The sequence below is a fragment of the Suricata suricatta genome, chromosome 3 (genome assembly GCF_006229205.1).
Source record: "Suricata suricatta isolate VVHF042 chromosome 3, meerkat_22Aug2017_6uvM2_HiC, whole genome shotgun sequence".
Lineage (NCBI taxonomy): Eukaryota > Metazoa > Chordata > Mammalia > Carnivora > Herpestidae > Suricata > Suricata suricatta.
In genome coordinates, this window is record NC_043702.1 from 139,850,724 (window position 1) to 139,873,491 (window position 22,768).

Here is a 22,768-nt window from a genome sequence, read left to right on the forward strand (position 1 = left end):
CACTTCAGGTTGAGTGCAGCAGGTATAAAAATCTAGCTGACATCTATTAAGCCAGACATTAAAAAGATTTATAAAAATGGAAAACAGTAATACTCTTCTTACTAACTTTTTAATGTTTTGGACAGTATTACTATTTTTGTAAAATATGTTACATATGTTAACATATAGTGAGTGTATTATTATTTGTAAGTGGATAAATATTTTAAAATGTTCTCAGATTTAAGTTCTAATATGGTAAATAGTAATAGATATAATCTGCATTTAAAAAAAAACCTCTTTGTTGTCCTCAATGTTTTAAGAGTAGAAAGAAGTCCTAAGACTCAAATTTGAGACCCAAGTCGAAGGGGTCACATTCACTGGAATAAAGGACATACTGGGAACAGAGGCTCAGACCTGAGGGAAGCAGAGCACAATCAGGGCACTGAACAAAGTCCAGAGGGGCTTCAGTGAGGGGCTGAGACAGAGACAGAGGAGAAGCCTGAGGGATGGAGCTGCCTGGCCAGCCAAGGGCCAGCGCAGTGATAAAGTACTCAGGCCTCAGACCTCCTAGTTCAAATCTTTGCTCTACCACTTGGTTCCTGTATGATTTGGAGCAAGTTACTTAACCTGTTTGTGTCTCAGTTTTCAGGTATTTAAAATAGGGATAAAAATAGTGCCTTTTATCAAGGTCTGGTAGAATTCAATGAAATCAAAACTTGGCACAAAGAAAGCACTCAATAAATGTTGGCTGCTTTTTACTAAGGTGTTTGGGCTCTGTTCTCCAGTAAGAAGAGTGTTGGAAGGCTTTTAAGCAAGAAAGAGACATGACCGGATTAAGATGTCTTGTAAGAAAATTGCAGGGAGAGTGCATGTCATAGTTGGGCCTCTTCTTGATGCAGTATGGTCCTGAGGGGAAAATATGTAAACTGAGCTCCACAGGCTACTTTTTTGGTGGAAGTCTTCAACCTCAGGGAACCTCTAAGGATACCAGGTACTTTAGGAACAATTCTATACACAACTGGAAATCACTTCTCTTTTGTGTAAAATTTTGCCAGCCTATGAATCTTTTGTGGAAAATTTTGTTGGTCTATAAACTTACAAACTGGGTGGTTTTCCCCCTTCTTTTCACTCAGACTGCACTTCGTGTGTATTCCTAGTTATAGAACCATTTCACTTGCCTCAAGTCATTGCCTGCCTGGTGCCCGTTCCTACATTACCATAGCTTCTGAGATGGCCAAAGGTTGCCATGGGCCTGTCAGCAGAATCTGGCTGGGCTGGGAGCAGCTCATGGGAAGGAAAGGCTCTGGTGGCCAAGAAACTACTGAGTTATTCTGGAGAGTGAAATTCAGTTCATCAATAATGTGTTGAGAGTTTACCCTGTGCCAGAGCAAAAGAGGTGAAAGAATACACCTGCCAGCCCCATCCTAGACAAGCTTGCCTTTCCTTTGCAAGGGAAGGAGGCACGTTGGTAGATAACTACATTGTGAGAGTGTGTGTGACACATTGTGTGTGTCACATTATGTGTGACAAGTGCTAAGACAGAAGTATAAGTGAAATATGTTGGGAGTCCAGGGGAGAGCCCACTTCAGACTTGGGCTGACAAAGACTTACTGCATTTGAGCTGGGCTTTGACAGAGGGATAGGGTTCTAACAGGCAGGAGTAGGCAGCTAAGATTCTTTCAGTGTGGAGAACAAAAGTAAAGATGGGGGTGTAAAGTAGGCAACATCAGCAACATATTTGTGGCACCCCAATGCAGAATGAAAATGTGAGGGCCTTTGTTCAAAAGCCATTAAGAATTTTAAGATGGCCAGCACAGCACTCGCCCAATCATGGGGCAGGGGGCTTCTAAGGGCAGAGCCATGTGACTGCACAGGTTGCATGTCCACGGAATCAATCCTGAACACGGGGTACATGCAAGGTTGTCTGAGGCGTGGTGCATGAGAGTGAGTAGTGACAGATAAGCATGCATAGGCACATATATGTAGCTGCGTGAATGGGCACCATGCCCAGAAGGATGGACTGGATGCTGAGTTCACTGGGGAACCTCTGAAATTTGGAGCTGGGAGTGAAATGATCTAAAGAATGTTTTCAGAACATGGCTCCTGCTATGTCGAAGCAGGATTTGAGGTGGTCTGGGAGGGCCTGGAGAAAGGATGAGGGTTTCAGTCCTTGGAAAAGGGAAGACTCTGCCCACCAGGAGCAACAGCAGGAATGAAATGGAGAAAATGGATGCATGCATAAATGAATTGAGAAGGGTGAGGGAAGGGACATGCAGAAATGAAACCAAAATGATTAGCCTGCGTGATAGGACTGATATGAAAAGGCAGAGGAGAGCTGGTAGGTGAGGAAGTCAGGCATTCAAATCAATGTTCTTTACTGGTTGGCTGATTTATCTGCAGTGACTTTATTATGCTGCTAGGATTTAACCAAAGAGTAAGACTTAAATGGTGGAAATAACTGAATATGTGTAAATTCTTCAGCAAAGGGCAGTGCCCATACACATCCTAGGAGTTGAGGGAGCAAGTCTGCATTTGTGCAAATCCAAGCATCTTAGCCTGATGTAGGACTTCAGAACTGGCCCCTGTGCACCTGTCCAGTCTCCTTTCTCACTGCCTCCCATCCATGCCCCGTGCCCCAGGGCTAAACCAGTTGCTTTGGCTTGGGAGTCTATCTTTCCCATTCCACTGCCATACCCTCCACTCCATTTATTCTTCAAAACCCTTCTCTGGACATGCTGCACACCCTGCCCACCTCCACTCCCTCCCCTCTCACCCCTCTTTTCCCCCTTTCCCCCCCTCCCCATCTAAATTGCACACTGACCACACCGAGTCTCATTTATCTACTCATGTAGACATTAGTCTTATCAGGCATTGTATCTCCGTGCTAGCACCACACCTAACACCAGGGTGATGCTCAGTAAATGTTTGTGGAATAAATGAATGAACAAGGAGATTGACTTTGGCCATTAGTCTGAAGCAATTATCTAAAAGCCCATTCAGTTTCACATTAATAGTTGAACTGCTTTTGGTTCCAAAGAGGGCACATCGTCTGCAGTTTCTAAGCAGCAGAGCATACACTGCTGCTGCTGCTGAAACCACCACGTGCCAGATGGGGCTCACTTTTATCATTCTGACACCTCAGCCCACCTGTTTTAACAGGACCAGGAGGAGCAGGGCCTACCCAAGTGCAAGATGGGGGTGGGGGTGGTCCACACTAGTGCATTGTTAATAGAGACTTTAAAAATATTACAGTATCAACTGGAAGTTGGACTATTTCTGTTCACACCATGGGTTGGCATTTCTCATGTCAGTGATAAAATACTCCTTCCTCCTCAGAGGCTCTTCTACTTCCTCCCCCAGAGAGCCCCTGTGAACCCCACTGGGGAGGAGCCCAGGGTTTCAGTCGTGCCTCTCCGGGCAGAGTAGAGACAAATAATCTGCCCTTTCTATAAGCTTGGGTCCCTCAGAACTTTTTTTCTCTTCATATTGATGGCAATGTCACAGTGACCTTCCCAGGGCCAACGAAGCCTGTCACTTCTCAGGTTTTCTGCATTCCTCCTTCAGATTCAGGGAGGCATCCAGAGGGTTGACTGGCTCCAAAAGAGCCTCTATGAGTAGAGTTGAAATCTAACTTTTAGAAGAGAAATAGAGGGCTGTCCTGGAATCAGGATCTCTGCCCCTGTGTGTGCTGGATGAGAGGCTATTTCTGGGCTTCCATTTACTAGTGCATGTATGATAATTTGAAAGCTTTGGCTAGAGAAAATGTTGCTAACTTTGCATCAGAATTAATGTAATTGGATACCCTGTCTTGGCAAACCAAATTAGCAGTTGGAAAGGTATGGTGATACCAGTGGATCACTCAGAAAGACCAAGGTGGTCAGTGTCTCCCTTGGCCGTAAGCCAGCTGTCAGATTGAGCACCCAGTTGGTGGGCCACTCTGATCCTTCCCCTGGAACCTGGGAGCAGAGCGGCATATATAACAGGAGGTTGCCACGTCTGTGCTGCGCCTAAAAGTGGAGAGACCAGACATAAATATGGAGCTACACTGCCTACAGGATAAAACTCATGGGTGCCTTGCACAATGGGGTCTTGTTACACCCCAGCTTCCTCTCTTAGGGTTGCCCCACCGCCATCCTTGAATTCTAGGAGCTAGCTATGCTAAGACACTTAGTACTTCAGAGGAGATTTGTTCTCTCAACAGTCCAGCCTTGGCCATACTATTCCTTTTGCCTGGACTTTTTCATTTCCCCCAGCTCCCTCATTTATTGGCTATTTCAAGACCAAGTTCTGGCATCTTCTCATGCAGGAGGGCTTTCTTCGCTCAGTTCCCCAGATGGAGTCAGTTAAATGCAGACTTTGTTTCCAGGCACTTCTATCACAGCTAAATAACCTCAACTGACCTCTAGCTCACATTGTCCTTGTCCTTGCCTTCTGTACCTCTGGAGACATTATTTCCATGATCAGGAACACCTTGCCATGTGCTTCCTTCTGTCCTCAGCTTTGCCCCTCTAGCAGAACCCTCTGGGGATGGTTTCTTCTCTTATCACAAGGCTGATTATATTTTGATAAGCACTGGTCTTATAGTCCCTCATCGCTACCAGTGGTAAAGGCATGGTGAAGCTGAATCAGAAATTTGGAAGAGTTTACCACTCAGGCCTTTTCTGTTACCAACAGCACTATCCAGTGATTTCTGATTGCTATTTTTTGGACAAATTTATCAAGGTAGGTACATACCTTACCAAACAGCTAAATACAAGTTGAATGTTGCTTTATCCTCCCTAAACTCAACATGCCACCACTGCCTAGCTTAATTTTTATTTTTCTCTCTCCCCTCAGGGTAATTTTGACTACCTTGCAGCCCCAGTGATTCAGGGGAAGACGCCCGGGGCTCTTGGCTTGTCCAAGGTATCATGGCAGACACTCAAGGCTTGGCTGTTCAAAGCTCTAGTGAAGGCTCTGTTTCTTCCTCCTGACATTTGGCTAGCCCCACTTGAGCCATCTCTTTTCATGAAAAATAATGACCTTGCTAATTTCAAGGCCTAAAATTACCTTTTTCTCTACATACTATTTCTTTTTTTTTTAATAGTTTATTGTCAAATTGGTTTCCATACAGCACCCAGTGCTCTTCCCCACAAGGGCCCTCTTCCATCACCACCACGTCTTTTCCCCCCCTCCCCCTTCCCCTTCAACCCTCAGTTCATTTTCAGTATTCAATAGTCTCTCAAGTTTTGCGTCCCTCTCTCTCCCCAACTCTCTTTCCCTCTTCCCCTCCCCCTGGTCTTCTATTAGGTTTCTCCTGTTCTCCTGTTAGACCTATGAGTGCAAACATATGGTATCTATCCTTCTCTGCCTGATTTATTTCACTTAGCATGACACCCTCTAGGTCCATCCACTTTCCTACAAATGACCAGATTTCATTCTTTCTCATTGTCATATAGTACACCATTGTATATATATATATATATATACATCTTCTTGATCCATTCATCAGGTGACATATATATATATATATACATCTTCTTGATCCATTCATCAGGTGATGGACATTTAGACTCTTTCCATGATTTGGCTATTGTCGAAAGTGCTGCTATGAACATTGGGGTACATGTGCTCCTATGCATCAGCACTTCTGTATCCCTTGGATAAATCCCTAGCAGTGCTATTGCTGAGTCATAAGGGAGTTCTACTGATAGCTTTTTGAGGAATCTCCACACTGTTTTCCAGAGCGGCTGCACCAGTTTACACTGCCAACAACAGTGTAGGAGGGTGCCCGTCTCTCCACACCCTCGCCAGCATCTATAGTCTCTTGATTTGTTCATTTTAGCGACTCTGACTGGTGTGAGGTGGTATCTCAGTGTGGTTTTGATTTGTGTTTCCCTGATGATGAGTGATGTTGAGCATCGTTTCATGTGCCTGTAGGCCATCTGGATGTCCTCTTTGGAGAAGTGTCTGTTTATGTCTTCTGCCCATTTCTTCACTGGGCTATTTGTTTTTTGGGTGTCTACATACTATTTCTTAATCTTTCCTCTTTCAAGTGAGAAAAGAAGGAAAAAAAGTCACCTTTTTTCGTGGTCTCTGTAAAATCTCAATCTAGCCTATGATTATTTCTTCTCAACTAGAAAAAAGTTCATTTATCAACTTAGTTACTAATTTCTTCAATTAACCACACCCCCTCTTTTATTTTTTTAATTATCAATACCCAGTTAGTGTGAAGTACTTCTTGGGTAAGCCTGTTCTTTTATATTCTGTTTCATAAAGGCATTATATTCTTTTCCTTAATATTTTTAGAATAGTTGAACATAGGCAGACTTTTTCAAAATAAGGCGTCCAGTTGTTACAGACTAATCTAGAAGCTCACAGATGGGAATGAGATAATGGTATCTATAAGAATCATGGGAAGTTTTAAAAAATCTACCTGCTAATCCTCTTCTCACCCCACTTCACCCCTGAGCATAACTAAACCTAGGAAAATGGAATTTTAAAAAAGCTATTTTGATGATTCCAATATGCCCCCTGATTGAGAATCATGGTCATGGGCCACCTAGGTGGCTCAGTTGGTTAAATGTCCAACTTTGGGTCAGGTCATAATCTGGCAGTTTGTGGGTTCGACCCTGGTGTTGGGCTCTGTACTACCACCTCAGAGCCTGGAGCCTGCTTCACCTTCTGTGTCTCCCTCTCTCTCTACCCCTCCCCTGCTTGTGCTCTCTCTCTCTCTCTCTCTCTCTCAAAAGTAAACATTTAAAAAAAAGATTAAAAAAAAAAGAGAATCATGGTCATAATGGTTGGAGGTAGGCAAGGCCCATGTGAGATTGTTGATTTCACACATGAGTTACACTGGGGAGCGGAAGAGGGGTGGTTAGATGTGATGATTCTAGAGGTTTCTGGAAGAGTTATGTTTTGTTTTGAGTTGGATCTTGAATAATAAAAACATAGCAACAACTGACAAGTATTAGGCAGGTACTGTATGGAGCACTTCATTTATGTCATTACGGTTAATCCTCACCAAGGAGGGTATTATCACCTTTTTGTACAGATGGAGCAGGTGGACCTCAGAGAGATCAAGCAACTTGCCCAGAGTCACACAGCAGATAAGTAGCAGAGCTGACATTTAATCCTTTAGTCAGTGTGACTCCAGAGCCCTGACTGCTATGATGTGTCAGATTCAGCGGGAGGGAAGCAGCAGGGATTCGGGGACGGGGTATGGCAGGAAGATGATTTCTACCTGATCAATATCTTTGCAGGAGACAGATACACGGGCTTCTAAGAAGTCTTCAAAGTCAATTATGGATGTCACCACTAGGCTGGAAAAATTGTCTTTCTATCTCTAGGAAGATGAGAAAGGCCACGTTTTTATCATCATGAATAGACCTAGTATATTATCATCCACTTCAATTTTTCTATCTAATTCCATGATCATAATTCATAATCATAGTCATTTCTTGGAGATCAGAGGGACCATAGAACCCAGACAGTCCTGTTTCTTGTCTGACTCCCTCATTTGGCAGGTTTATTTATTCAAAGAGAGGCAGCAGCAGCGTCAGGCCAAGTCAAGCCTAGCCACCACCGCATCCAAGGGCTGTGTGACCCACGGCGGGAGTGGCGGGAGTGAGACCAGTGCTGCACCTCCTCCCCCTTCCCTCTGCAGTTTCTTTGCTCCCCAGAGTCACTAGGTTCTCAGGGCTCTGCAGGCCACCCCAGCTGTCTGACGGCCCTCCCTGTGCAGGCCTGGACACCTGTCACCCACTGCGGAAAGCAGAGTGTGAAGAGTGGGGAGGGGGGAACCAGGAACACGAAGAGGAGAGGTTCCACCTGGAGCTGAGGAACCAGATCCCACAGCTGTTGGAAAACCTGCCTTGGACAATGACCGATCAAATGATGGGAATACTCCGGGAAGAACAACTGAATTTGTGAACTTAGTGTTGCTCAGTGTGATAAATGTAGGCTTAATTTCAGATCTCTGCCAGATAACTAAGTGGAAAAAGCTTGAGCTTAGCAACAGTAGCATCTTTGGAGATCTGGACAAGTTAGCAGAGAACCTTTCAAATCTCACACATCTGAACCATGGTGGCAATATATCGCAAAATGTCAGCACTGTGGAACCTTTGAAAAAGTGGGAATGTCTGAAAGGCCCCCATCCGTTTAACTAATCTGAATGACTAGGGAGAGAATATCTCCGCTGGCTGACCTACCTGCATGGCTCTGGCCCAGAGGCTCAAGAAGCCCCTGGTGGATGCTGTGCGGGAAGGGGAGCGGGGCGAAGGAGAAGATGAGGACGAGGATGGTGAGGAGGAGTCTGATGACCCAGAAGGTGAAGAGGAAGAGGAAGGCGGAAAAGGGGTGAGGATAAAGATGAAGAGAGTGGGGAAGAAGAAGAATTTGGACATGGTGGACAAGGTGATAAAGATGAGGGGGGTGAGGAAGAAGAGGAGTAAGAAAGCAGGAAAGGTAAAAGAGGAAAAGAGAAACTGATGATGAAGGAGAAGATAATTAAGACCCAAACAACCTACAAGGAAAAAGCTATTCGATATTGGTTGGAGTGCTCACTGGTAGCTGTTTAAATAACCACAGGACACCCACCCACCCACCCATAGAGCCAAAGGATAGTTTCTGTCACATTCTGCCTTCCTCCATTTGGTCCCTCTTTAAAATCCACCATCAAGCTTTGAGACTTCACTTCAAAAAAATGGTGAGCACTGTTGGGTCTTTGTGTAGCAAAGCTTTTTGCTGTAGCAGGGTCTTGCTGTAGCATGGGTCATTGTGGTGGGTGAGTCCCTCTCAGTGGCTGCTAGTTACATCAAGATTGTAATAGCATTTTGACTTCCTGTATGACAAAGAAGGCTTACAAATAAGATCTTAACATAAAGAAAGGATGGTTTCCCACAGCAAAGAATTAGCCAGCCCAAAATGTCAATGATGCTGAGCCTGAGAAACCTTGGAATAAATGTTCAGGGCATGGACTTTGTATCCAGATTGCCTGGGTGTGAATCAGGCTCCATACTTTCTAACTGTGTGACTTTGGCCAAATTACTTAACCTCTCTGTGGCCTATCTGCAAATGAGGCTAACCATAGCCTTTCCTCATAGGGCTGTTAAGAAATTTAAGTGAGTCAGGATAGTTGAGGCACTGGAGCAGCATCTGGCACAGAGTAGAGGTGTGTAGAGAGGCATCTGGTGTCATGGGGAGTGTGTTCCCGAGCCAACCTGCCTGCGTGTGAGCCCTCCATCTGCCGCTTACCAGCTGTGTGACTTTGGGAAAATCACTTCAGCATTCTTGACTCAGATTCATCTGTAAAATGCAGATAATAATAGTATCTACTATTAAGATAAATCACATATGCAAAATGATTAGAACGGTGATTTGTACATCATAAAAGCAGTGTAAGTACCAGTTATTATTATGACACTTAGAATTTCTTTACTAAAAACATATCCAGGCCTCCTGTGCAAAAAAGGGGTGAAATCACTTGCCTCACAGCTATTCGACAGCAGAGTCAAGATTAGAACCACTGACCCGGGAAAGGATAGCTCTGTCCGGTATGAGAGTTTACGACTCTCTACTTTGCATTCTGTGTGGTAGAAAGCTAGGTGATCATTTGGGGTAATTATTACTTTGGAGGCAATGTGAAGAGAGGTTCAATGACCCTACACTGTCACTTAGCAACCAAATAATTCCAGTTCTGACTTTGAACAACTAATATACAGCTGGTTTCCAGTGAGAAAAATCACCAGATGCGAGAAGTACCAAGACCAGAGTTATCAAAAATGGAGAAAGGGATTTTTAATTTCTTTTCATTACTATTATTGGGAGAGGTATTTCTTTAAAAGACATTTTGTGCAGTCATTGTGCTATTCCAATTTAATTCACCATGGTGATCGTAGGGTCTTTTGAAAATCTTTTTTTTTTTTTGGTAGTTGTTTTGAGATGTAGAAGAAAAATAAAGTTTGAGCTTCCTGTGAGCTTATAACTTTAGGAATAGACATAACTACTCTTGGAAAATGAGCCCACTTAAGGTTAACACACACTTGTTGAAATGGCTTTAAAAATTACATGTTATTTTAAATGGTTTTGTTAATTAGATTCTCTTTGATGATTCATATTGGAGAAATATAAACTTAGGGCTCTGGTTATCAAGTAAAGCAAGACGTGGGTTTGCAAGCTCACAAGGCAGTCTACCTCGTTAGCTAGATGTTAACTGTAACTAAGTGGTTGTCTCTTTGCAATCAAGAACTCAGCAAGCACAAAATAAGGAAAAGTAGCAAATTATTTGGAGACCTTTCCAACCTGTGTCTGACCTCCTTGATTCATCTGCAGAAGTAATTGCCTGTGGAAATTTCTGTGCTTTTATCTATGGTGCTATTAAAACACTGGTTGGAATGAGGTGGCACAGACTGCTTGGTTAATGGGTTACCGTGGAGTGGGAGCCGTTGTTTCATTCGACAGATGAGAAGTGGCTGAAAATAACCTCTGTCTCCCCTGTAAGATTTTTGCTTGTTAAGTGACATTCACCAACACAGCAGAGTTTCAGCGTGGTATAGGAATTTGTGCTATTCTTAGCAAGATATTAAGTGAGGGTTTTCAGGCTTTTCTTGTTATAAAGTGGGGGATATATGAGGGTTTTATATATTCCCTGATTTCAGTGAATCTGTGCTCAGGGGAATAGCTGTCCGGCTTGAGGAGGAATGAGGACATAGAGCTGGTAGCCAGGTGTATGTAGTCCTTTGTCCCATGTGTCAGGTTACCATTAAGCTGTGGGATCGTTCCCTCATTCTCTTGTGGCTTCACTGTCATTGCTCTTTCTCGTGGGGTAAGGTTAGCTGCCTTCACGGCCTCATCCTGCTTCTCAGAATATGGCCCAGTATTTTTCTCCCTCCAACCATCCTCCTCTCTTGGAGTGGAGCAATGAGGACCCCGTGGTATAAAGCAGCATTTCTGAAACTTTAAGATGCCTCAGAATCATCTGGAGGGTTTGAAAAGGCACAAATTCCTGGGTCTCACTTCCAGTGATTTTGATCTGGTAGATGTGGAGGGGGCGTGAGAATTTGCATTTCTACCAACCGCCCAAGCATGTGATCCTTCTGGTTTAAGGATACACTTTGTGAAGCCTTTGTGTGATATTATAATAGTATATTAAACTGTGTGGTTTATCATAGTAAATACATATTTGGTGCTCCTCCCTGCCTCTGGCAGGGAGCGCCTAACACCCTGGAAATTTCTGTGCTGACAGCAATAAAGGTGTTCCTTGTTATGTTAACGAAGTGAGTTTTGGAAGCACATAAGGATCTGGGGTGCTTGCCTGGAGCGCTAATCAGGTTATTAGAGGAATGGAACTTTGAGCCCCTCCCCTCTGTGACCCTTCAACCACCCCCCCCCCACCTTCCTGGGAGGGAAGAGGGTATGGGGTTCATCCACCAACGGCCTGTTGCCTATGTAATGAAGCCTCCACAAGAACCCGAAAAGAGAGGCTTTGGAAGTTTCCAGGTTGGTGAGCCAGAATACTTCCAAGCACCATGCCAGGCCCCAAACTCCAGGAGGACAGACACTCCTTTGTTCAGGGTCTTGTCCTGCGTATCTCTTCATCTGGTTGTTGATTTCTATCCTTTAATATCCTTTGTAGTAAATCAGTAATCTAGTGAATAAACAGGTTTCCTGAGTTCTGTCAGCTGCTCGAGCAAATTAATCAAACCCAACCCAAGTAGGGGTTCATGGGAACCATTGTCAAAGTACGGGTAGCCACTGGGTGGCTCAGTCAGTTAAGTGTCATGATCTCGTGGTTTACGAGTTCGAGCCCCACGTCAGGCTCTGTGCTGACATCTCAGAGCCTGGAGTCTGCTTCTGATTCTGTGCCTTCCCCAATCTCTGCCCTTACTCCACTCATTCTCTCTCTCTCTCTCTCTCTCTCTCTCTCTCTCTCTCTCTCTCTCTTTCAAAAATAAAGAAACACTAAAAATTAATTTAAAAAAAGAAGTATGGTTAGCAATCTGGACTTGCAAATGGCATCTTAAATGGGGGTGAGCCCTTGGCCTGTGGAATCTGATGCTGTCTCCCTTAGATAGTCTCAGAATGGAGTTGAAGAGTAGGACACCCAGCTAATGTCAGAGAAATGGCTGTGGGATGTAGAAAAGGCCCATCCACACTGTAAACCTTGTACCATTGAACCTGAGGGAACTCCCCTCTTTGAGACAGTCTCTTAGCCAATAGCACTTTCTGAGTTAGCCCACTGAATGCAGAGGAAGATGTCCCTGAAATGACCACCACAGTTCCTGCACTCCAGAAAGTCTTCTGTTTAAAGAAAAGCTGAAGCCTACGTATCATGGTAGGATGTAGCCATGCAAAGTCAAGGGCCAAGGGGACCGGAGTCCAGGGGTGATGAATGGAAAGATGTTAACACTGGGTGGGTCAAGAAAGAAAACTAAGATTTATTTTGGATCCCTTCCATGCCAGGATTGCGGTTGGCATTTGTTGTGTTAATTCACTGAATCTTCACTGAAAGGTGGAGATTATGCTCTCTTTCATGAATGAGAGACCTGAGACTCTTGTGACTTGAATTGGTGGTGTCCAGGCCGAGGGCAGACCACCCCAAGATGAGCCACTTTGGCTGATGATTATTATGAGCATAAGGCATTCAACACCCTGTAGGCTCAAGAGAAGCTTTGTCCCTTCCCTTAACTACATAGGAGAATCTAAAGAGGAGGTCTTTCTCAGAATACGGGGTATTAGCAGAGATCAATTTTATCTGAGTGATCCATATATATGGCAGGGGAAACATCGAGTTACCAAATATCTGCTCTTCTTATCTCCCTGTGAAGCACACGCCTTTCCTCTGGAGTCCCAGACCCCTGCTCCCTTCTCCTCAGTTCAAGATGACCTCTGTACCCTCATTCTGCCTGACTGCCTTTGAAATTGCCATGTCTGTGTGGATTCCATGTGTGCTTGCTCTTAAATTTGATTTTCTCCTGTCAGTCTATCTCATGTCAATTTGATTCTTGGTCCAGCTGGAAGGACCATGAAGGGGACAGAAATTCTTGCTCCCTGACAGTGGCAGGGCCAGGAGGTTTTTCACTCTTCAGAGACCAAGTTATTTTCACTATACTATGTTGCTTCCCAGCACAGCACGTGACACGCCTGAGTATTCAGTTAACGTTTGTTGAATGAAGACATCAGATCATTAGGTTAATGAAGGAATGTTTTCTGGAAAAGATGACTCTAGAGAGGGTCCTTAACCATCCTGCTATTAATGATTGTTATTATCTATTGAGCATTGATTACATACCAGGTACTGTGATAAGCATTTTATATATATTATTCTACTTGTTAAAAATAAATTATAAGGCAATTATTAACTCCATTCTATATGAAGATACTTAAAGAGGAGGAATGATTACCCTAAGGTTGGTAGTTGGAACCAGGTTTCCAAATTGAGGCTTTTTGTCTCCAGAATATAGGTTTCTCCTACCCCGGGTTGATCCGCTAGCATGACATTTCTTTTTTATCTTCCCGTTGTTACCACTCTTTTCATCCCAGACAGTGAGATAGACTCATAGCTATGGATTTCAAATCACAGGAAATAAGATTTTTAAACTTGGTTGCCAGTTACCATGCCAATATAAACATTATCCTCACACCCACTCATCATTATCACATTAGAATAAGCAAAAGCAATAACAGCAGCAAAGTCCAAAAATACTACATGAACAAAATTAGATGTGTTGCTGTCATGCGGGCCAGATGATTTGGAAGGAGGGCTTCGGTCTGGTTCCCAGGCCTCCCTCCCCACCCCCTCTGCCTTCCTGCGTGCTTACGGTTCTTCAGTCCTTCCTGATCTCTGAATAGCTTCGTTCAGAATCACTGCATAGTATCTCAGCTGATGTGTCAAAGTTCTTGGCATTTAGGGATTTTGAGATTCTTTTGAAGGCCTCTGTTTTGCATGATGAGCTTGATTTAAATCATCTCTTTCTGGACTTTAGTATTTCCCTCTAATGATGAATTTTGAGTTCATCTATGCAATTAAAAGGCAATAGTTCCCATTCAGGCTAATGTTCCAGCAAAATGCTGTCTTATGTGTGCATTCTGACATCTGACTCCAGGACAATAACTGAAAGAAATGGTAATATTGAAGATCTCTTTGTTCCAACTCAGTACTCTGGGTGCTTTCACCCAGTGTCTCGTTCCCCCGACAAGCCAGGGAAGTGAGCAGGTGTTATGTCTTTTGTCAGGCTGATAGAAATGGAGGGAAAAAGAAGTCAAGTAATTTGCTTCTGGCCACATAGCTCTAAGTGGCTGAGCTGGAATTTGAACCCAAGAGTGTACAATTCAGAAGACCCCATTTTTCTGCCTTTATCAGATAATATGGGTGCCAAAGTCACTGGGTTCACCTGTTGGAATTTGCTGGGCTGTGCTCAACATAGAAAGTAAGAGATTCCATTTCTGAGCTCCTCTCTGCCTTTTTTTTCAATTCTACTTGCTGTATCTCATTACTATCTTGGAAGTGAAAGAATGTCTGTGGACCACTTTGAGCTCTCATCCAGTGTTGTGTGCATTAATGACTTTTACCCCCAACCCACCAGTGCAGCTATATGATGTCATGAGCAGTTCATCCTAATCAGATGGTTGGCTAATGGGGAATTAAGGATCATAAGACTGGTGGTTATATTCTAGGGGGAATTCATATAACAAGAGTCTTTTCTCGTTTTTCTTCAAAAGATAAATTAAGTCTCATTAAAATAAGCATCAGTAAGGCAAGGTCTTAATGGATATTGGATTTGAGGCACTCTCTGTTTCAAAAGCAGGGATTGGGAAGGGCTTCTGCTTCCTTGATTTTTCCTGTTGGCATCTGTGAGATCTGGGGGTGATGGGTGGCCAGGGTGGGAGTGGAGGTGAAGAGTTAAAGGGTGGAGAGAAGGAAGAAGGGAGGGGGAAAAAGAGAGAATATTACAGTCCATGTTCTGGAAATGGGTTTTTTATAGATAAGAAACTCTTTCCTTTTGGTCTGTCTAAACCTATTCTTAAAAAAAAAAAGAAATTAGCAAATAACATAATCAGACTTGACCAAGCAGAACAAATCAAAACCAACATTTATATCCATGGAGTTTGATAACATATTCTGAAATAAAACCTGAATTGCAAAAGAGGATAGAAAATTATAGTACTGTGCTTCTCAAAGTTCCCAGCAGCAATAGTATCACCTGAAAACTCATTAGACATATACATTCTCTACGGCCCACCCAAGACCTACCAAATTAAGAACTCTAGAGTCAAGGGCCCAGAAATGTGTCAAATGCCTTCCAGTTATTATGACATACACTGAAACTTGGAAGTAGGTGATTTAGTGGAGTATGGTGTTGGAGTCAAAGAGACCCTAGTTCTGGCTTCCTTGCATTGTTTCTCTGATCTTGGACTTCTATTTCCTTATCTTCCAAATAGTGATGGTACCCTTCTTTAGGTAGTATTGTTTTTTATGATTACTACATTGCTCTGAGCTCTTGAATTGCTGGCTTTGAAGACTTGGAAACTGTTTTTCAATTTTGTAGGGTCCATCTTGTGCCAAAGCCAGCAATTCCTCAATGTCTTTCCAAACCATTAGTATTACTGTCAGTAAACATGGCCAGCTGAACACACACATTTACATCTGATCACTCCTGAAACCCCACTAAAGCAACAACAAAGCAAAGGTCTTTTTGGGCATGGAATCCCTAAGCATGAAGAGCCCAAGAGTAGGGTATCAAATATTTGAAATCTAGAAAGCAATGATTGACTTGGCAGACCAAAGAGAGATGAACCCTACGGTGACAGAGGGAATATCTAAACAATTATTTGTTTTACAGCAGAACTGCCCTAACGACTCAGGCAGTGGTGGTAATAAGTACTGTTAGAAGTGAGAGTGAAGGAGGGTTAAGAATAGGGCTGGTTGAAAGTTTATTTAGGAAGCATTTAGACCCCAAGATATCCTTCTTCTATGAAGCTGAGTCACTGCCCCTTCTCCACTCACAGAAGCCTTGTGTATTCTTGAGATAGAGTCTCCGGGCTAGGAGACACCAGGGACAGTGGAAGGCAGAGGTACCATAGGACACCAGGGCTTAGGGGAAAGTTTATATACTGAATTCTGAGACTCAGCATCCTTACTTGTTTGCTGAATGCTGCGAGAGTTCTCCAGACAGGAGATTGAGGACTTCCTAGGAACTCAGAAAAGTTCAAAAGGAAGGACAATCCTAAAGTTGACAGCACCATGGATTCTTCAACAAAATCTCCAGCCAGGTCACCTGACAGTGAATTCTCACAGTTGACAACCCCAATCATATAAAGGCTCTTGATTATTTTGGGGGTGAGGGGGTCCTCCTCTAAAGTATGAGCAGGCATCTAAGATTACCATATATTTCTAATATGAAAGGCAGGCAAACACAAATAAGTGAGAAAACAAAGACCAAGCAGGGATAAGAAAACTTAAAGCTATATTTATTGTTAATATCTCAGAAAATAAAAGATATTAATATCAATGAAACAAAACAGAATGTTATTAAAAAGCAACATTTAAAGAACCCAAAACTGATGGAAATGAAAAGTATGATAGTAAATGAAAATTAAATAAAAGGAATAGAAGAAAAATATTGAAGAAATGTCCCATAATGTGATAGGAAACCAGAGAGAAAAAATAAGAAAATTAGATTAGTCTAGGGACCCAGCATCTGATTAACAAGAGATTTGGGAAGAAAGAGTAGAAAATGAAGGAAAAGAAACCATCAGAGAAATAACTCAATTTATTATGTAAGTAAGCCTAAATTAATGTCATATATCAGTTATATCTCAATAAAACTAGACCCCAAAAAAGAGACCAAGAGAATCTTTTACTAATATGACTTTGTAAACCTACCTCCATTTTTAAGAATTCTCTTTTTAATTATGATGTTTCTCCCTGATTTGTCTCTTGCATCAATACTATTCCCTTCACGTATTCATCTAGCCCATGCTTTTTTAGTCTTTTTCTGTATTTGGCATAAAAGGAGGAAAGAAAGATCTCAGAGATGTCAGTGTGGCTGTATCCATATCAATTCATCTTTCATGGCCACCATGTTCCATCGTTGCCAAATGGAGTGGCCATGTGATGAGAGCTAACAAAGGTCTAATAACCTTCTGCTGGAAATCAATAGTATAGAAACAAGAATGGGTGTGAGAGTAGAGTCTTCTTTAAGTTATGTTTTAAAACATCATTTGGAATTCTGTATGAACAAAGTTAGTTTGGATAAACCCATAAACTATCAACAGAAAGCAATAATTGTTAAATTATTACAAAGAGAAAAAAAGACTCAGTAGTCCTATAGTTCTAAAGTTTGATACACCTGCAGACATAGCTTTTTTTTAAGTTACTTTTTTTTAGCCTGTTTGTGTTTAGGAGTACATTATGCTCTGCATGTTTGTTTATTAGTAGGTGGGGTGCATTTTCCAACAGGAGTAATTTTGTGAATAATAACCAACTTCCTAGAGAATCCCACAAGTCTGTTTAATTCACTGCTTATTAAAAGTATGTGAGTGACATTCTAACAGCTCTGCAGAAGCCAGTCACCCAGAATGCCAGAGACACCCTGCTAATACAGGGCGGGGTCTTCGCATCTTCACTCACCTTTGTTAGCAGGCAGATGAGATCCTGCTTCTGCTTCAAGATCCTGGAGTAGACATCCCAAAGACACAGAAATGCAAGATGGCCAGTGGCTCTAGTTGGAGGTGCTAAGGAGACCCAGGGACAAGAGAGCAGCTTAAGTATAAACAAAGAATAACCAGAACTTAGGACCTGAGGCCTGTAAAACACACTTCTTATCTCCAAACTCACTCCTGCAGTGTCTCTTATATTCCACTGAAGATCCTCAAGATTGAGCTACCTACTTTACTTCCTTTTCCATTCTCCATAATTTATTGCTTCTAACTAGGGTTTCTCTCCATCTTGGGTTCATAAAATAGAATAGTCTCCCAATTTTCCTTCTCCCTTGGCTTTTGAGAAACTGTGAAGACTTTTATTTTAAGTGATTAAAAAAAGCAGACTAGAAATAAAAAGTGCCCTTATTATGCTTATCCTTCCGTCACCCCATCCACCACTGTAACCACCCTGGTTACAGTGCCTGGTTACCCATCTGCCTGCTAACAAAGGTGAGTGAAGATGCGAAGACCCCGCCCTGTATTAGCAGGGTGTCTCTGGCATTCTGGGTGGCATGTCTACTTTTTTCTTTGCCCTTCCCTTCTCTTCCCCTGCCCTCTCCTTCCCTTCCTTTTCCTTCCCCTCCCCTCCCCTCCCATCTCCTCCCCTTGACTTCCCTTCCTGTTTTCTTCGCCTCCCCTCCCCTCCTTTCCCCTCCCCCTTCTTTCTTCCCCTCTCCTCTCTTTCTCTTCTCCTCTCCTTCTTTTCTTTCCACTTTGATCTTCTGCTGGCAAGTCTGAAAGAAAGAAGGAAAAAAAGAAAAAGAAAGAAAGGGAAGAAGGAAGGGAGAAAGAGGAAGGAAGAGAGAAAGAGGAAGGAAGGAGGGAAGGAAGGAAGGAAGGAAGGAAGGAAGGAAGGAAGGAAGGAAGGAAGGAAGGAAGGAAAATAACCCAAGAAAATTCCCTTGAAATGAAAGCCATACATTTCCAGATTGAAACCTAACACAATGGATGAGACTGAGCCAATAATCAGCAAAAGGCACACCATTATGAATTTTCAGAACATTGTGGAAAAAGAATTTCTTGACAGAAAAAACAGGTTCAGTATGAAGGATAAAGGATCTGAATGCTTTTGACTTCTCAACAGAAAGAGAAGACGAGTGAGATATGTTTCCATTGAGAAATGAGAGAAATTTCTCATCTAGAATTCTTCCCCTAGCTCAGGTATTAATTGAGTGTAAGAGTAAACATTAGGGCTCAAAATTTTTGCTCCCATATACCCTTTCTCAGAACACTATTAAAGGATGCATTCTACTAACAAAAGTGAGTAAACCAAGAATGTGGAAGATCTGGGATATAGGAATCAGGGGATCTAACTCAAATAAGTGAAACTACTTCCCAGAATTCTTGGGGCAGAGACACCCATGGATGGTGATGGAGCAGTTCAGAAGCCTCCATAAGAGATTTATTTTAACTTCTTTTTTTTAAGTTTATTTATTTATTTTGAGAGAGAGAGAGAGAGAGAGAGAGAGAGAGAGAGAGAGAGAGAGAGAGAGAATGTGCACACGCACAAGCGAGTGACCAAGTTAGCATGGGAGGGTCAGAGAGAGAGACCTAGAGCTTGAACTCACCAACCATGAGATCATGACCTGAGCCAAAACCAAGAGTCAGACATTTAACCTATGAGCCACCCAGGCACCCCCAGGAGAGATTTCTTTATGGAAATGAAATTAATAGGCTAATATATTTTAATATATTAAGAAGAGACTTTATCTATGGTAAATTTGGAGGCAAATTAGTATAAGCAAATGAAAGACCATTATTAGCTACAGGGAAAAGGAAAACACTGTAGAAAAGGAAAAGTAACCTGACTATACTACATGGCCTCTCTGTGAATATCATTCACCTAGTTTTAATAATGTCAGCACAGATAATTATGGAACCAGGATGATGATATAACTATGTTGGAGGATGGGGCATTGGGAAGAAGTGTGGAAAAGGAGTGTACTCTACTCTGTGGGAGTAGCATACAGGTAAGGAGCTAAATTCTCAGAGGACAGTGGATAATTCCCAAAATTGAAATATCAGGACATGATGATTTGAGGATGACATTCAACAGTGAAACTCAATAGCAAAACAGTCAGCTAACACAATGGAAAATGGGTGCTTCTGCAAAATGGGAAAGTGGGTGAAGAGAAGGAAGGTCTATGGGAGTAAATATCTTAAAAGATGTTTTGACCACTTAACTCTTTAGACTATGTGTATGTGTAAGGATACAAAAATGAACATGAAAATTTAAAAAGGAAAACAAAAATTTTTGCCGCCCTTCCCCTAAATTCCATGCAGCAAGTTGTAATTGAAAGCCAGAGAATACTATGTTTTTATTTCCTTGGGTGGGACCCAGCGCTCTTGCTATGATACAGAGTTAACTCTAAACTGCTAGAAGACAGGGCACCTGGTTGGCTCAGTTGGTTAAGTGTCTGACTCTTGATTGTAGCTCAAGTCACCAACTCATTGGTTTGTGAGATTAAGTCTTCATTTGGCCTCAGCACTGGCAGCATGGAGTCTACTTGGGATTCTCTCTGTCCCTCTCTCTGTGCCTTTCCCCTGCTCACACACATGTGCTTTCTCTCTCTCAAAATAAAGAAACTTAAAAAAAAAAACTGCTCAGAGAGAGAAAGAAAGCTGCTCTTACTTAAATCAGCATTTTGCTTTGGGGTTGGGAAAGGTCCTTCCCACCATGCAGGGACCCAGCGTGTCACATTCAGAGTCACCCAGGGTACCCTCTGAGCTGTGAAGTTCTGTTATGCAGGGACATTCCAATCTCCCTGTCTTCCCACATCCCATCCCTTGCTGTGTCACAGTCAAATATCTATTCAAGTGAAAGCAGGACTTAGATACCATCTTTCCCAGTTAGGCTCTGAGTATGTAAGGCATAATGCTTTCTATAGAGATATTAATAAATAAAATGTGTGCATGAAAAATGTATAACCTCACTTCATAAAATTAGAGTAGGGGCATTGAGAGCAGAATTACTATTTAATAGTAATAATGTTTCTGATAGTAATAATAATTGAATAAGGCCCTCCTGAGGACCTTCAACCTTCTAGAATGTCTCCGAAGCAGATTGGCACCATAAATGATAGATGTGGCATCATTGCCTTAATTGGCCAGCACGCCAGTGTCTCAGACCTGCGCCTTGTTCTCAAATCATGGACAAGAGAGCTATTCTTACTGTATTGATTTGGTGTAACTATATTTTGAAGCTCAAAATTAAATTAATTTTCTACCAGCCGTCCTGAGAAAGGCCCCTCTTACTCTTCATGCATGACCTTTGATTCATTGTGGACCAGAGAACAGAGCTGAGCCGGGACTGGCATACAGGCTTATTAAGTTAGAGTCAGACTCACTGGGAACAAGGCAGCTAGCCCAGGCCCTGGGAGGCTGGTTCGGAGCCTCGTTGGTGATGCAGAAGGCAGGAGGCAGGAGTCTTGACCCTGTTGTGTATGAGGTTATTTATGAGCTTACAAAGGCTGTGTCTGCATTATTCAGGCTTTGACTACTTTTGATTTTACCTGGCTTCCTTGTTCAGACAGATATCACTCCCTGGTACCTTTCTAGAGCTGGCAGCACGCTTTCCTTCCCAACCTCATTTGTAATTCTGTTCAGGTGGAGCTTGGTCCTCAGTTTCTTAAGCAGCCAAACCCAGCCCTGGTGGACAGACTAACTGAAAATTTCCTTCCCTTACATCTATATCCATGCCTTTCTCGCTTATTTTTTCCTTTCTTAGTTTTCGACTAAGACTGAGTAAGACTATTTGAAAGAAATTATTGTGGCCTCTCCATGCAATGGGATGGCATTCATCAATAAAATAAAGGAACCATTGATACATGCAACAACATGGACGCATCTTTTGCTAAGTGTAAAAGGCCAGTCTCAAAAAGTCACATACATGATTCCATTTATATAATGTTTTTGAAGTGGCAGAATTGTAAAAAAGGAGAAGAGATTAGTCGTGGCCGGGGAGAATGAGTACAAAGGGGGAGCATAAGAGAGGTCTCTGCAGTGATGGGACAGTTTTTCTATTCTGTGTGGTGCGGGTTACATGAACTTACACGTGTGATAAAATGGCACAGAATTCTACACATACTTTATAGCAGTGTAAATCTGTTTTAACATTGTGCTCTGGTTCCATAAGATGTCACCAGTGGGGAAACCGGGTGAGGGGTATTCAAGATCTCTCTGTACTATATCTTTATAGGTTTCTGTGAATTTATAATTATTTTAAAAATAAAATGGTATTTATCTTAAAAAGAGGAATGAGGTATTCATAACAAACAATATGGATGAATTTCAAAATAATTATGCAGAGTGTGAGAAACTACTCGAAGAGTATGGGAGAAATCTATAGTCAAAGTGAACTACGCCAAAACTAAACACTTTTATGCTGCAAATAATTCCATCAAGAAAATGAAAAGACAACCAACATGGTGTGAGAAAAAACTGCAAATCATATATCTGATAAAGGATTTGTATCCAGAATATGTAAAGAACACTTACAACTCAATAATAAAAAGACAACCCAACTGAGAAACAGGCAAGATTTAAGCAGACGTTTTCTCCAAATAATAGATAAGAATGACCAATAACCACATGAAAACATGCTCAGTGTCATTAGCCATCAGGGAAATGTACATCAAAACTACACTGAGATAAGGATTCTCACTCACTAGGATGGCAGTAATCAAAAAGACAGATGGGGCACCTGCATGACTCAGTCACTGAAATGTCCAACTCTTGATTTCAGCTTAGGTCATGATCTCAGGGTTGTGGGATCAAGCACCATTATGGGTCCCTGGAGGCTGCTTAAGGTTCACTCTATCTCCTTTTGCCCCTCTCCCCCACTTGTTCTCTCGCTCTCTCACACACACACACTCTCTCTCTAAACAAAGCAAAACATTTGGAACCCTCATCCACTGCTGCTGGGAATGGAACACAGTGCAGTTGGGAAAACCGTTCCTCAAAATGTTTTTTTTATAGTTTATTGTCAAATTGGTTTCCATATAACACCCAGTGTTTCTCCCCACAAGTGCCCCCCACCATGACCATTACCCCTCCCTCCCCCTCCCCCTTCAGTCCATGGTTCATTTTCAGTATTCAGTAGTCTCCC

At 42.4% G+C, this 22,768-nt stretch overlaps 1 protein-coding gene and 1 pseudogene across 3 annotated transcripts in view; both read left to right on the plus strand.

Annotated features, from left to right (window-relative positions):
- The window catches only part of LOC115288675, a 92,258-nt pseudogene extending 83,788 nt beyond the window's left edge, over positions 1-8,470 (plus strand).
- Positions 1-22,768, plus strand: part of KCNH1 (potassium voltage-gated channel subfamily H member 1) — a 401,581-nt gene that overhangs the window by 255,072 nt on the left and 123,741 nt on the right. The gene's annotated exons all lie outside the window — the stretch shown is intronic.